The sequence below is a fragment of the Entelurus aequoreus genome, linkage group LG10 (assembly GCF_033978785.1).
Source record: "Entelurus aequoreus isolate RoL-2023_Sb linkage group LG10, RoL_Eaeq_v1.1, whole genome shotgun sequence".
NCBI classification, from domain to species: Eukaryota; Metazoa; Chordata; class Actinopteri; order Syngnathiformes; family Syngnathidae; genus Entelurus; species Entelurus aequoreus.
The window spans coordinates 30,419,300-30,436,553 of record NC_084740.1 but is presented as its reverse complement, the minus strand read 5'-3'; the positions used below and the strand labels follow the sequence as shown (position 1 = coordinate 30,436,553).

Below are 17,254 nucleotides of genomic sequence, written 5' to 3'. Positions count from 1 at the left end.
TTTGATAAAACCCAACACCAAGAATAGACATTTGAAAGGCAATTTAAAATAAATAAAGAATAGTGAACAGGCTGAATAAGTGTACGTTATATGACACAATAATCTTTTAACTTTTAACGTCTGCACTGTTTTTATTTTTATTGTCTGCATTTTAATTTTGCTTTTATTTTCTTTCATTTTACTTTGTTGTCTGTGAAGCACTTTGAGTCTGCCTTGTGTATGAAAAGCGCTATACAAATAAAGTTGCCTTGCCTTGCCTTGCCTTTAGCGCCGCCCTAGTGGCTCTCTGGAGCTTTTTCAAAAATGTATGAAAAATGGAAAAAGATGAGGGGGAAAAAATATTTTTTTTGTGTTAATATGGTTTCTGTAGGAGGACAGACATGACACATACCTCCCTAACTGTTATAAAGCACACTGTTTATATTAAACATGCTTCAATGATTCAATGATTTGGCGAGCGCCGTTTTGTCCTACTAATTTTGGTGGTCCTTGAACTCACCGTAGTTTGTTTACATGTACAACTTTCTCCAACTTTCTAGGACGTGTTTTATGCCACTTCTTTTTCTGTCTCATTTTGTCCACCAAACTTTTAACGTTGTGCATGAATGCACAAAGGTGAGTTTTGTTGATGTTATTGGCTTGTGTGGAGTGCTAATCAGACATATTTGATCACTGCATGACTGCAAGCTAATCGATGCTAACATGCTATTTAGGCTAGCTATATGTACGTATTGCATCATTATGCCTCATTTGTAGGTATATTTGAGCTCATTTACTTTCCTTTAAGTCCTCTTAATTCAATGTATATCTCATGACACACTATCTGTATATAGTATGGCTTTTAATTTTTTGCGGCTCCAGACAGATTTGTTTTTGTATTTGTGGTCCAATATGGCTCTTTCAACATTTTGTGTTGCCGTCCCCTGGTCTAGTCTCTTACGTGAATGAGCTAAATAATATTATTTTATATTTTACGGTAATGTGTTAATAATTTCACACATAAGTCGCTCCTGAGTATAAGTCGCACCCCCTATGAAAAAAACTGCGACTTATAGTCCAAAAAATACGGTAGTAAAAATTAGTAAAAACTAAACATGGGAACACGATTGTTGCTCAACTAGCCACAATTTGGTTTGTTTTTTGAAAGTGACAAGTGCAGGTATACTTTTCAAAGTGTCAGGCAGAGAGTTCCATAGTTGTGGTACTTTTATTGAAAAGGCAGTCTGGGCAAAAGATGTTCTACGGAATGGAACGCAACAGTTGCCTTTTGACGTTGTCATACTCAAAGATTGATCAGGAATTTCTGCAGAAAGGTCAACAGAAACAGGACCTGCTTCTGTTGTTTGTTAAAGAAAAACAACAGCAACAGCTCTCCGGCCGACGAGATCTTACACACTTTCGTCGCGTAAACCGCCGTTTCAACCATGTCGACATCCCAGTTGCCGTGACGACGGCCTGATAACCCGCCGCTGGGCCAAAAGTCTGGAGTGCAATAAGCGGGAATATTAAGCGTCGTCGCTGCCGTCATGTCTCCCTGTGCTCCGACTCGGGATTTTCACACACATCTGGATCTGATAGGATCCCATGGCACGACTTAGACTGACTGAGACGTGTCTGATCCTCAAAGGAATTATTCATCTATATCATTCCCCTGTGCCACATATGTTTGTCAGGGGAAAGAATGGACATGAATAGAAAAAACATAAAGAAACGATCTGCTGTAGTTGGCCCTTTTCAAACAGACAACACACAAAACCAGAAGCATCTCAGCAGAGGTGTCCAAAGTGCGGCCCAGGGGCTACCGAATCGGGGTCATTTTTTAAAAGCCCGCGGCACATTCTAATGATACTGTTTTGAAAAAATGCAAAATAAGAGCATACAGGTTGAAATGTAATGAGAAAAAGTTACAATGTTGATTCTAATAAGAGTCATAGCAAAGACTATAAAAATGGGACCCATTACCTCCCTGCTTGGCACTCAGCATCAAGGGTTGGAATTGGGGGTTAAATCACCAAAAATGATTCCCGAGCGCGGCCACCGCTGCTGCTCACTGCTCCCCTCACCTCCCAGGGGGTGGAACAAGGGGATGGGTCAGTTGCAGAGGGTTATTTGTGTGTGTGTGACCACAGTGGTACTTTAACTTTAACTTAACTTACAAAGATGCTTCAAATTACTGCAATCAGCAAAAAAAAGCAATGTTTTTTATGGTGAAGCTCATTACTACCAAACTAACTAATAACACAAAGCTGCCATGAAGGTAGTTTTTTTTCTTTAAAGCTGTCATTGCTGAAAAACTAATAATGAATCAAAATCAAAGTTGTGATGACTTATAGACCTATTGAAGGCTCCAATTACTTTAAAAACTAAGTTTTCTATGACAAAAATGTCATTAAATAAACAAATACATAAAAAAGTAATGCAAATGTATAATCGACGGCTAGATCCAACGTTGATCTGGACATTTAGGTGTAAATGTTAAAAAAAAATAATGCATGACTTATTTTTAACACTTTTGGATCCCTGAGAATTGGAGTGTTGTTTTTTTTAACTGCCATAGCTCAAAATGTAATAATGAATCAAAATCAAAGTTGTAATGAAGGCTCCAATAACTTTAAATATTTTACATATTGTGTATGTTTGCCCTAAAAACTAAGCTTTCTATGACAAAAGGGGCATCAAACAAACAAATAATAAAAATGTATAATCAAGCCTAACGTTGATCTGGAGATTTAGGCGTAAAAGTAAAACAAATAAATAAAAAATAATGCATGACTTATTTTTGGATCCCAGAGAATTTGAGCGTTTTTTTTTTTTTAACTGTCATAGCTCAAAAAGTAATAATGGATCAAAATGTTATGAATTATTGACCTCTTCAAGGCTCCAGTTACTTCACATCAAATATTCCACTTTGATATTTTTTCTGGAAAAAATATTGCATATTTTGTTTGTTTGCCATCAAGTTTTCCATGACAAAAAAGGCATACAACAAACAAACTAATAAAAACATATAATCGACGGATAGTTTTTTAAGTTGATCTGGAGATTTAGGCGTTGAAAGTAAAAAAAAAAAAAATCATGTATGACTTATTTTGAACACTTTAAGATCGCTGAGACGATTTGTGTGTTTTTTTTTTAAAGCTGTCATTGCTCAAAAAAGAATAATGAATCAAAATCAAAGTTGTAATGACTTATTGACCTATGGAAGGCTCCTATTACTTTAAATATGTTGCATATTGTGCATGTTTACCCTATAAACTAAGCTTTCTATGACAAAAAGGGCATAAAACAGATACATAAAAAATGTATAATCGACAGATAGATCCTAACGTTGATCTGGAGATTCAGGCATAAAGTTAAAAAAAATAAAAAAATGAATAATAATGCATGACTTATTTCTAACACTATTGGATCCCAGAGAATTTGAGTGATTTTTGTTAACTGCTATAGCTCAAAAAGTAATAATGGATCAAAATGTTGTTATGAATTATTGACCTCTTCAAGGCTCCAGTTACTTCACATCAAATATTCCACTTTGACATTTTTTCTGGAAAAAAGATTGCATATTTTGTGTTTGCCATAAAAATGTTCCATTACAAAAAAGGCATACAACAAACAAACTAATAAAAACTTATAATTGATGGATAGATTTTGAAGTTGATCTGGAGTTTTAGGCGTTAAAAGTAAAAAAAAAAAAAAAAAATCATGTATGACTTATTTTTAACACTTTAAGATCGCTGAGACGGTTTGTGTGTGTTTTTTTTTTAAAGCTGTCATTGCTCAAAAAAGAATAATGAATCAAAATCAAAGTTGTAATGACTTATTGACTATTGAAGGCTCCTATTACTTTAAATATGTTGCATATTGTGCATGTTTGCCCTAAAAACTAAGCTTTCTATGACAAAAAGGGCATAAAACAGATACATAAAAAATAATAATAAAAAGGTATAATCGACGGATAGATCCTAACGTTGATCTGGAGATTCAGGCATAAAGTTTAAAAAAAAAAAATAATAATAATAATGCATGACTTATTTCTAACTCTATTGGATCCCTGAGAATTTGAGTGATTTTTGTTAACTGCTATAGCTCAAAAAGTAATAATGGATCAAAATGTTGTTATGAGTTATTGACCTCTTCAAGGCTCCAGTTACTTCACATCAAATATTCCACTTTGACATTTTTTTTGAAAAAAATATTGCATATTTTGTGTTTGCCATAAAAGTTTTCCATTACAAAAAAGGCATAAAACAAACAAACTAATAAAAACTTATAATCGATGGATAGATTTTGAAGTTGATCTGGAGTTGTAGGCGTTGAAAGTAAAAAAAAAAAAAATCATGTATAACTTATTTTGAACACTTTAAGATCGCTGAGACGGTTTGTGGTTGTTTTTTGTTAACTGTTATTGCTCAAAAAATAATAATTAATCATAATCAATGTTTTTATGAATTATTGAAGGCTCCAATTACTTCACATCAAATATTCCACTTTGACATTTTTTTGAGGAAAAATGTTGCCCATTTTGTGTTTTTGCCATAAAAACAGGGTTTTCTTTAACAAAAAGGGCAGTGATGTAATGTAAAACTTTATATCGACACACACATGAAGTTGACCTATGGATTTAAGCGTTGAAAATAAAAAAATATATATATATGATTTATTTTTGACATTTTTATGATTAAGACCCTTCTAGGGCCCTGGGACCAAACTTGAGGGTAGCCTTAAAGCAGGGGTGTCTAAAGTGCGGCCCGGGGTCCATTTGCGGCCCGCAGCTAATTGTTTACCGGCCCGCCACACATTCTGCAAAAATTGCAAAATTGATAATATTGCAAACATTAAAAAAAACATTTAAAAAAAGTGGAATGAGGTGAAATATAACAAGAAAAAGTTGCATTGTTGACACAAACCTGCCATGCAAGCTGTTTTTTTTCTTTTGTCTTTATTTTTCTTTTTTTTGCCATTGCTAAAAAAAAAAAGAAAAGACTAAGAATCTATGTTATAATAAATTATTACTTAAAAAATATCACTTTAAAATGTTTTATGTGGAGAAAACATTGCATATATTGTGTGGTTGCCATATAAAAACATCAAAGTTTTATTTGACAAAAGAGCATAAAACAAACAAAATAATAGTTCAAACGTAAAATCGACAGATATATCTGAAGTTGATCTCGTAATTTAAGTGTTAAAAGTAAAAAAAAAAACTATTAAAAATGTATCACTTTATGAGTGGGGGACCTTTTGGATCCCAAATATATATAGTAGGATTTTATTTAACTTTTCACTGTGATTACTCAAAAATATTAAAGAATTAAAATCAATGGTGTCCTGCATTATTGATCTTTTAAGGCTCTAATTACTAAATACTGCATATTTCAGTTTCAGTATAAAAAACAAAGTTGTCTTTGAGAGGAAAACCTTTTTTTTTTTTACTTTATATCAACCTCAAGTTGATATAGAGATTTACTGTAAGCGTTAAATAAAAAATAATAATAATTTGACTTATTTTTTACATTTTAATGACTGAGACCCTTTATGGTCCCCGGGAGCCCTAAAGGTTAAAAAAAAAAAATCCATATATTTTGTGAAGGTTTGAAAATGAAAAATATCAAAATGGCCCCCGCATGCTTAAATTTTTCCGTGTGCGGCCTTTAGTGGAAAAAGTTTGGACACCCCTGCCTTAAAGGTTAAAACAATCTATATATTGCAGGGGTGTCAAATTATTTTTCGATCGGGTGCAACATGGAGATTAAAATCTACTCCCAACATACTTGCCAACCTTGAGATCTCCAAATTCGGAAGATTTGGAGGTCTTTGGAGGAAGATTTGAATTTCAGTGTTCATTTATTTACACATATACACACATAACACTCCTCTCTACTCATTGTTGTATTTGAAAGTGCAATGCTTTGCAGCCTGTAGCACAGCCTTTGAAGGATCATAGGTATGGGCAGTGTAATATTCTGGGTTGGAGTCAATAACCAGGCGAGGTGACGAAGTTACGTCTCTTTACTTCATACTTCAGAACCGACTCCCACACTTGCCGTCAGGGTGCGCAACACAACGTAAACCGTTGGCCAACCAAAAAGTAACCACAGAACACTATACGGTATAGTGTTCTGTGGTTACTTTTTGGTTGGCCAAGCGGACGTGACGACAGGCTGTCCTCACTCAGGTCCGCACGGACATGGAGGGGGCGTGCCTTAAGTCCGGCTGGAAATTGGGAGAAATTCGGGAGAATGGTTGTCCCGGGAGATTTTCGGGAGAGGCACTGAAATTCGGGAGTCTCCCAGAAAATTCGGGAGGGTTGGCAAGTATGACTACCAAGTGGACAGGACTGGTAAAATCACGGCACGATAATTAAAAAAAAAAAAAGACAACTTTAGATTGTTTTTTTTGTTTAAAAATAGAACAAGCACATTCTGAAAATGTACAAATCATAATGTTGTTGTTGGGTTTTACACTTACATGTTCTGGTTAATAATTTATTTGTCGTTATTTATATTTTCTGAATAACTTATGTTATAATGGTATAATAATCAGACAACTCTGGTGTTAATTTTCAATCCATCAAGATATTTTTTTTTTATCAAAATCAAATTACAGGATGTTATTTATGTAGTTTGCTCATTCTCCTTGACTGATGTACTAACATCATGTGGTTTATTTTGTACATATGTAGCATCATCTACAAAGATACAAAGAATTGCTATTGCGACATCCAGTGGACACATTTAGAACAGCTGTTTCTTTCATTCACAAATTTCAGGTACATTTTTATGCTTAGCAAAATCATCCCGCGGGCCGGATAAAACCTGTTCACGGGCCTGATCCGGCCCTCGGGCCTACGTTTGACACCCTTGATATATTGTATAATATATATCAAAATGGCCCTTGCATGCTTTGATAATTCAGTGTGTGGCCCTTTAGTAGCAAAGGTTTGGAGACTTTTTCCCTCCTGGGCACCACGTTGTTTTTAGTCTATTTCGGTAGAAAGAAAGAATATCCCTAAATACATCATGCTTTTTAAGCCAGGCGTCACAGGGAAAAAAAGAAGACATAATTGCAGCTCCCCCGCAGGTATCGCAAACAAGCATATAAAAGCTAAACTCCCTATTCAACATTAAACCTTAGATTTTCCATGGATTGAAGCGGTCCATCCGCCATATAGTCTGCACCCTGGCAGTAGTACCCGCTATCTGAGAGGCGCACACCAGGCAGCCCGGGCGCGATAAAAACGCGGCCGGGCGCCGTGGTGACTGTTAGGAGCCGCGTTCCTGCCGACATATCATGCCGCCTGTCATATGGCGACCATGATTGGCAGGTGGCGTGTGCCCATCAAGATGTGGGCCGTTTAAAAATAGGAAAGGAGAAATCTGCAGTGTTTTTGTGTGGCCATATCTGCAAAGAACACAAACAGTGAAGGCATCATCAGGCTGTCTTGAAACAGCCAAGAAACTCAGACACCATGTTTTTGCTCTTATGTATGCATCACTGGTGAGAACTCAGGACGGTGCATTAACTGTCGAAAATAGTCCATAATTACCTCATTAGGCACTCAAAGGTGGAGTTAACCAACCTTGATCGACCCAAAGTACATATTTTACGTTAAAAAGAATCTTACTGAAAACCACCAGACAAAAATGCTGCTTCACTCGCATCATGTGTTTAATTATGGAGCTTTTGCCATCTAGTGGAAAAGTACTTAATTGTTCCGCTTATCACCTTACATGTTGACCGTTAGAAGTGGGCACCTTGCGATTCAATTACGAGCCATGATTCAATTAAACGTCGATTATTGATGATTTATGTATATTGATGCAATTTTACATTTCTTTTTGTTTCACTAAGTACCGTATTTTCCTCACTATAAGGTGCACCGGATTATAAGGCGCACCTTCAATGAATGGCATATTTCAAAACTTTGTTCATATATAAGGCGCACCGGATTATAAGGCGCACCTATGCATCCATTAGATGGAGCCGCGCTAAAGGGAATGTCAACAAAACAGTCAGATAGGTCAGTCAAACTTTATTAATAGATTACAAACCAGCGTTCTGACAACTCTGTTCACTCCCAAAATGAATAAACAGCTGATTTACTCGTGTTACGGTAAATCAAATGTTAGTGCAATCACAATATAGTAACACTCGAAATAGTGCAGAGCAATAACAATATCAATTAAAGCTGCAAGCAGCGATGGACGGGACCGACTTGGAGGGTTCATAAAATCCAAACCGGAGCAGTAATTAAAATTATTTCATCAACTTTTAATCAGAAGGGTTCAATCTCTCTCCTGTGCTAATTTGAAGCCGACACGACAAACGCGCTCAGAGGAGATAATGTTTGAAAAAAGGTGACTGTTTTTACACAACTTTTGTTTTGAAGGGGGAATTGCAAACTTCCTGTTGATTATTGCTGGGGGTTGTTAGTGTATGAAATATAGGTCTAAGTGAGACCTACATAGAGGTTTTTGTTTCATGTCTCTACGACATTCCTACTGGGAGTTACAGGCAGTTTTGTCTATGTTTTCTTCCTAGGGGGCGCTAGAGCGTTGGGGGCGTGGTTATTTACAGCTAGAATTCACCAACTCGAGTATTTCATATATATATATATATATATATATATATATATATATATATATATATATATATATATATATATATATATATAACATTTATTTATTTTATTTACATAAAAGAAATACTTGAATTTCAGTGTTCCGGTGGCTATCCATTAGATGGCAGTATTGTCCTGTTTAACTTCTCCGTTCATGATGAGTATATCATTTCGGCCACCGTGTTCAATGCAGAAGTCTGTTCTACATATTTACAGGCAACATACACCTTCCCCTTCGAACTGTCGTGGATGAACTGAAATTCTTGTTTCCATTCGTTTGAATTCGTTAGGCAAGCTGTTTATATTGTGGGAAAGCGGACGTGAGAACAGGCTGTCCCCACTCAGTCTCAGGTCTGCATTGAGCTGGAGGGGGCGTGGCCTCCAGCTCCAGCTGAGTTTGTCGGGAGAAAATCTCTGCCGGGAGGTTGTCGGGAGAGGCGCTGAAACGGGAGGGTTGGCAAGTATGTGCTATTGTAATGTAATCAAGTTAGCATTTTTAGCATTAGCAAATATGCTAACACATTTACAAATGTCTGTGTTTGTATTATCAACTTACAATTGATTTTTTTTGTTGTTGTATTGTTTCAGTTTCGTAAATTCACCAAAATGTTACCGTGGACTTATTGAGTCTGTTTAGCTGATTGGAGAGCTAGTTTCCGCAGCTAGTGGGTCCATGAGGATGACGTCTGTTTCGTTCGATCAGCCGTTTTACCGCCGTGTTACAGACAGTTCGGAAACAATTAAGGTTTATAAAAAAACATTGACAAAATCTGCGACCTATGCTCCGGTGCGGCTAATGTATGTAAGCATATTTGTTTCCCCTAAAATTTGGTGGGTGCGGCTTAGAATACCAGTGCATTCTATGGGTCGGAAATCAAAGTAAATAATAATCAGACCAATTAGGTGACATTGGATAGCTAGTGGTTGGGAATCAAAATTCTAACAAAACATCATGACACACTGGACTGTCAGGGTCATGCTCAAGGGCACTGCAACCTTTTACACATTGGCGAAAATGAGACCTTCCACAAAGCAGACTGAAGGTACTATTTAGCCCTTGTATTGTTAAATGTACAGTTTTGACTGATGTACTGTGGAAGGTCCATGGTCAGATGTACAATTATTCACTTCCCATATTATTATTCCCGTTCTACATTGAAACTGTCCCCAAATAAAGTTATAGTTAAAAAGTTAAAGTCCCAATGATAGTCACACGCACACACTAGGTGTGGTGAAATGATCCTCTCCATTTGACCCATCCCCTTGTTCACCCCCTGGGAGGTGAGGGGAGCAGTGAGCAGCAGCGCTGGCCGCGCTCGGGAATCATTTTGGTGATTTAACCCCCAATTCCAACCCTTGATGCTGAGTGCCAAGCAGGGAGGCAACGGCTCCCATTTTTATAGTCTTTATACAATGTTCATTAACTCGCCAGTTATTTCATAGTAAGATTATCAACTTTTCTAAAGGTGTAAAACGAAAATAATAAATCCTGTAGTTGCCCTTAACTTAAATGACCACCTAGCATAAACTTTAGGGCTAAAAGCCAGTTGGATTGTGCTAAATCACTTCTTTCTTTATTTAAAATGTAAGAATAATTTAACCAAAAGAATAAGCTGTTGTTAAGTTTGACGCCTAGGTAGGGAGGTAACGATATGACAATTTTATATCAGGGTAATCTTGACCAAAAGGATCATGGTTGTATCGTTATTATCAAGGTATTGTTGAATGTGCTCAAAAGGTACAGTTTTATATAGAAATATATATATATATATATATATATATATATATATATATATATATATATATATATATATATATATATATATATATATATATATATTATATTATATAGAAATGTCCGATAATGGCTTTTTTGCCGATATCCGATATTCCGATATTGTCCAACTCTTAATTACCGATTCCGATATCAACCGATACCGATATATACAGTCGTGGAATCAACACATTATTATGCCTAATTTTGTTGTGATGCCCCGCTGGATGCATTCAACAATGTAACAAGGTTTCCCAAAATAAATCAACTCAAGTTATGGAAAAAAATGCCAACATGGCACTGCCATATTTATTATTGAAGTCACAAAGTGCATTATTTTTTTTAACATCCCTCAAAACAGCAGCTTGGAATTTGGGACATGCTCTCCCTGAGAGAGCATAAGGAGGTTGAGGTGGGCGGGGTTGAGGTGGGGGGGTGGTAGGGGGTAGCGGGGGGTGTATATCGTAGCGTCCTGGAAGAGTTAGTGCTGCAAGGGGTTCTGGGTATTTGTTCTGTTGTGTTACGGTGCGGATGTTCTCCCGAAATGTGTTTGTCATTCTTGTTTGGTGTGGGCTCACAGTGTGGCGCATATTTGTAACAGTGTTAAAGTTATTTATACGGCTACCCTCAGTGTGACCTGTATGGCTGTTGACCAAGTATGCCTTGCATTCATTTGTGTGTGTGAAAAGCCGTAGATATTATGAGATTGGGCCGGCACGCAAATGCAGTGCCTTTACGGCACGCCCCAAATATTGTTGTCTAAGTAGAAATCGGGAGAAATTCGGGAGAATGGTTTCCCCGGGAGATTTTCGGGAGGGGCACTGAAATTCGGGAGCTTCCCGGGAAAATCGGGAGGGTTGGCAAGTATGACTGGGAGACGCAACTGCTCTGTACTTCTCCTTACGTCCGTGTACCACTCCGTACAGCGGCGTTTTAAAAAGTCATACATTTTACTTTTTGAAACCGATACCGATAATTTCCGATATTACATTTTAAAGCATTTATCGGCCGATAATATCGGCAGTCCGATATTATCGGACATCTCTAGTATTATACATACATTGAAATCTTTTGACCAACTGTTTATCTATTTAAATTACTAAAATAAATAGACACACTGTTAGAAAACCCACTATTTTGCATTGTTTGTGTTTTTTATGCCGCACTGATAGTGTTTAAGTCTGAGGTGTAATGGCTAAGCTTTCATTGCTTTAAAAATTGGCTTGTACTGTAGCGTTTTAAGATTTATCTAAATCAAAAGTCTGTAACAAAATCTGTTATTTATTATGTCTGGAGGGCGTTGAGACATCCTACTCTGTCCAGCAGTCCGTGAACGCACCATAAAAATACCTCCATCTCGTATAGGGCAATCGCAAGCACAGCTTGTATGTTCAATGTGCAGAACTGAATATCTTAGTTGCTCGGACAGCAACATGTGTATGTAAGATTACATCATATATGTTGTTTCTCAATAGAGAAAGTTGTTAATGTCTCTTGTTTTCATGTTAGCACTCAAGCTAGCGTGAGTTGATCTCAGTGCAGTTTTCGTTTTTTTTATCAAGAATTTGAATTCATAAAGGTAATTTACCATGAATTGATTAACGTGGACCCCGACTGAAACAAGTTGAAAAACGTATTCGGGTGTTACCATTTAGTGGTCAATTGTACGGAATATGTACTGTACTGTGCAATCTACTAATAAAAGTCTCAATCAATCAATCAATCAATACAAAGTATCAGAGTTTTACCGCGGTTATCCTTAATACCGTTTATCGTAACATCCCTACGCCTAGCATATGTAGCTAACAGCTAGGTAGATTGCATAAACACACGTCATGCTTTTTCTTCCCCAACATTCTGTAACTGTCGTAAGTGTAAGAATAAGCTCACCACTGTTAATTTTAAAATACATTTTATGTACTGATTGATTATTTTAAAACTTTAAACAATAAATTGTCTTTCACATTAACATTGAGGCCTCATGCTTCCCCCCCCCCCCCCCCCAGCATGTTTTAACTGTAATACAAGCATAAGAATAGCAATAACAAAATGTTAAAATTAACAGTTGAAAAAAATAATAAACCATGTACTTTCCCTTAACTTCAATAGTCCAACAATGGCCGACTATCTTATACAGTACTTAAATACTTTAGGGTCTTAGGACTAGTTGGTTTGTGTTGGATCTAGGGCTGCAACAACTAATCGATTAAAATCGATTATTAAAATAGTTGCCGATTAATTTAGTCATCGATTGAGCAGAGTTTTTTTATTTATTTATTTATTTATTTTATTTATTTAAATAAACCTTTTTTTATAAACTGCAACATTTACAAACAGCTAAAAAAAAAAAATCAAAATAAGTATGGTGCCAGTATGCTGTTTTTTTTCAATAAAATACTGGATAGGATAGAAATGTAGTTTGTCTGTTTTTTCCGATTATTAATCGATTAATCAATGTAATAATCGACAGATTAATCGATTATCAAATTAATCGTTAGTTGCAGCCCTAGTTGGATCACTTTTTTTTTTATCTTTACATTCTTCACTCTCACAAAAGTGTAAGAATAAGTCAACAACTGTTAATTCTCAAACTTTAAAGACTAAATTGTGAGCTCGCAATACCTTTGACGCCGCAAATATATGGCTAACGGGTAGTTGGATCACATACAAAATGTTTTGGAACCATTCTTTACCTGCAATACAGAAGAGTAACAGGATTTCAATAATGACAGTTAAAATAATACCTTGTGTACTCGCCCTTAACTTTAATAATGCACAATAGCCGCCTACTTTAGCATATACTTTAGTGACTTGTTGGATTGAAAACATTTCAAATACATTATTCAACTGCCATAAAAAGGTAAGAATTTTTGATTGATTGAGACTTTTATTAGTAGATTGCACAGTACAGTACATATTCCGTACAATTGACCACTAAATGGTAACACCCCAATAAGTTTTTCAACTTGTTTATGTCGGGGTCCACGTTAATCAATTCTTTGTAATAACGTTAAGCATAAGTTAACCACTCTTAATTCTCAGACTTTAAAGAATGAATCGTGAACTCACATGAACTTTGACCCCATAGCGTACAGCATACGGCTAATTAGTTACATCAAAGTGTAATAAAAGTGTTAGAACAACAACAACATAATGTCAATATGAAGCGTTAAAACAATAAATTGTTTACTTTAATGACACAATCAACGCCTATAAAATATACAGCTGTAAGGCAGTTGGATTGTATAAACACGTCAAACATTGTGGGTTTTTTGATGTTCTTTAAATGTGAAGTGGGAAGAATTGAACCACTGTTGGTATTAAAAATTCAATGATTACATTGTTAACTTGCCCTTAATTTTGAAGTTTAGCATTTATGGTTCAAAGCTAGTTGGATCCTATGAAAGTTAATTTGCACTTTAAGAACAAGTATAACAATAATTTAACCGCTTAATATTAAAACCGTTTCAAACTTTCCAGGGTGCATTCCATTAGTGTTTGGTTTTTGGCTTATTGTGTCATGCTGTACTGAGCAGCCAGGACAATTTTTGTTCCATTTCCTGCTCCATGGTTGTCATATTAATATTTCAACATTGAAAAAAATAATGGAGCAAAAATCCTGTCGTTTAAAAAAAATTAAAAATACTAAACTAAGGCCGCAACGATTAGTCAATATCATCGACATAAATTATTTTAAATTATAAATTATATATATTATATATATTTATCGTATCACACTTCCTTCAGGTAAATGATTGCAGCAAAATAACACTAAAAGTAGTTTTTTGTTTGTACGGAAAGTCATATTTACATGACACCTTGCATTTTAAGTATGTTGATTTATGTTTTAAATTGATGATATATGCGTGCAATAAAATAAAACAGTTTGTTTATCATTAATTAAAACTAACTATTCATTAATTAAGATGAACTATAATGGGTTCTAAAAAAATGAATGAAAAAAGTTAAGGTCAAACTCCAACATAATCGACATCGATCATAAAAATTAATTGACAAAAATGTGTTATTCTATTGACGGGAATGTTTGTGTTTACACTTTTATTCCTTTAGCTGCTAAATAACCCTGACAGCACTGGATAACATAATTGTTTTGCGCGCAATGTCATGTTTACAGGACACCTTGCATTTTAAGTCTGTTGATTTATTTTTCATGTTGATGATATACTTGGTGGAATAAAATAAAACCAGTTGTTTCTCAGTAATTTGAGTTTACCATAATAGGTTCTAAAAATTAGTTGAAAGACTCAAAGTCAAACTCCAATGTGTACAGCAGATCATAAACAATACTCTTGAGTAGTCGACTCATCAAAAAAAAAAAAAAAATCGCTAACCAGTTGACTAATCAAAAAAATTATCGCTTGGCCAGTAGTTTAATCGTAAAAATACTCGCTTGACCGGTCGACTAATTGTAAAAATAATCGCTTATCAGTCGACTGTTAAAATAATCATTAGTTGCAGCCCTAAAAAGAATGCAGTTCACTTCCTTGTGTAAATGTTTATGTTCTTAAATTATTTTTCAATCATCAGCCATGTTGTACTGAACAGCCAGGACATTTTACCACTTGGCTATGTTTCCCTTTTTGCTTCTGTGCTCACCTTCACTTGTACCCCTCTTTGGAGTGGTGACATCACAGAAGAAGCAAAAAAACAATCCTATAAATGCGCAAAAAAAGCAATGTTTTCTGGGACTTTGTGGTTAAATCCTGAATTGTTTGACTTCAGAGGTTCCACTGTATTTTTTTTTTTTTCCTATAGTGTGGACAAATCGTAAAAATAATCGCTTGACCAGTCGACTAATCGTAAAAATAATCACTGACGTAATCGTTTCCCTTTTTTGCTTCTGTTCTCGCCTTCACTTGTACCCCTCTTTGGAGTGGTGACATCACAGAAGAAGCAAAAAAAAACAAAAAAACAATCCTATATATGCGCAAAAAAAGCAATGTTTTCTGGGACTTTGTGGTTAAATCCTGAATTGTTTGACTTCAGAGGTTCCACTGTATTTAATTTTTTTTATAGTGTGGACTAATTGTAAAAATAATCGCTTGACCAGTCGACTAATCGTAAAAATAATCGCTGATTAGTAGACTGTTAAAATAATCATTAGTTGCAGCCCTAAAAAGAACACAGTTCACTTCCTTGTGTAAATGTTGCTGTTCTTAAGTTATTTTTCAATCATCAGCCATATTGTACTGAACAGCCAGGACATGGATGTTGTTGTTTTTTACCACTTGGCTATGTTTCCCTTTTTGCTTCTGTGCTCGCCTTCACTTGTACTCCTCTGTAGAGTGGTGACATCACAGAAGAAGCAAAAAACAAAACAAAAACAGTCTTGTAAATGCTCAAAAAAAGCAACGTTTTCTGGTACTTTGTGGTTAAATCCTGAATTGTTTGACTTCAGAGGTTCCACTGTATTTAAAAAAAAAAAAGTTTTGTGTGGACTAATCGTAAAAATAATCGCTTGACCAGTCGACTAATCGTAAAAATAATCGCTGATTAGTTGACTGTTAAAATAATCATTAGTTGCAGCCCTAAATAGAATGCGGTTCACTTCCTTGTGTAAATGTCGCTGTTCTTAAGTTATTTTTCAATCATCAGCCATATTGTACTGAACAGCCAGGACATGGATGGATGTTTGTTTGTTTTTTATCACTTGGCTATGTTTCACTTTTTGCTTCAGTGCTTGCCTTCACTTGTACCCCTCTTTGGAGTGGTGACATCACAGAAGAAGCAAAAAAAACAATCCTATAAATGCGCAAAAAAAGCAATGTATTCTGGGACTTTGTGGTTAAATCCTGAATTGTTTGACTTCAGAGGTTCCACTGTATTTGTGTTTATAGTGTGGACTAATCGGAAAAAACAATCGCTTGACCAGTCGACTAATCGTAAAAATAATCGCTGACGTAATCGTTTCCCTTTTTGCTTCTGTGCTCGCCATCACTTCTACCCCTCTGTGGAGTGGTGACATCACAGAAAAAGCAATAAAAAAACCCAAAACAATCCTATAAATGCGCAAAAAAAAGCAATGTTTTCTGGGACTTTGTGGTTAAATCCTGAATTGTTTGACTTCAGAGGTTCCACTGTATTTGTGTTTATAGTGTGGACTAATCGGAAAAAACAATCGCTTGACCAGTCGACTAATCGTAAAAATAATCGCTGACGTAATCGTTTCCCTTTTTGCTTCTGTGCTCGCCATCACTTCTACCCCTCTGTGGAGTGGTGACATCACAGAAAAAGCAATAAAAAATTTTTTTTAAATCCTATAAATGCGCAAAAAAAAGCAATGTTTTCTGGGACTTTGTGGTTAATTCCTTGACTTCAGAGGTTCCACTGTATTTTTTTTTTTCTAGTGTGGACATGACACACTTAAAGCCCACTCAATGCTGAGTTTTATGCGACACCTGCCGCTTTTGTTTACATCAGCCATCTCCCCTTAAATGCATGCCGACGCCACATGTAGACTACACGTGCGACAGATGGGGGGTGGGGGGGTTAGTGGCCCATTCCTGTCTTTTGTTTTAAGAAGGAAACCTGTCAGGAAAAGATTGTGTGCAGAGCAGGAAGTTCTCATGCTCTCCCGAGTGCGTTCTCTCTTGACGCTTCTACTAGGATTCTCCATTCTTATTTTTCGGTCCGGCGCAGACGCACGAGTGCCGACTTTCTCCTTGTGTCCTGCCAGCGTTTACACTGCCTCGACACACGCCACACCCAGCCGCCACAATGACCGCCATAGACTCGAAAATGCATTTTTGGGCGCTGACACTTGTTAGGAAGCGAGAAGGGACTCGCCATGCAAACATCTGGAGCATCTGGAATGTCTCGGGAGTGCAGCCGCTCACGCT

The 17,254-nt window shown here is 36.1% G+C and overlaps 2 protein-coding genes across 6 annotated transcripts in view; one reads left to right on the top strand and one right to left on the bottom strand.

Annotated features, from left to right (window-relative positions):
* The window catches only part of fli1 (Fli-1 proto-oncogene, ETS transcription factor), a 107,499-nt gene that overhangs the window by 82,709 nt on the left and 7,536 nt on the right, over positions 1 to 17,254 (bottom strand). The gene's annotated exons all lie outside the window — the stretch shown is intronic.
* Positions 1 to 17,254, top strand: part of kcnj1a.1 (potassium inwardly rectifying channel subfamily J member 1a, tandem duplicate 1) — a 303,709-nt gene that overhangs the window by 279,268 nt on the left and 7,187 nt on the right. The gene's annotated exons all lie outside the window — the stretch shown is intronic.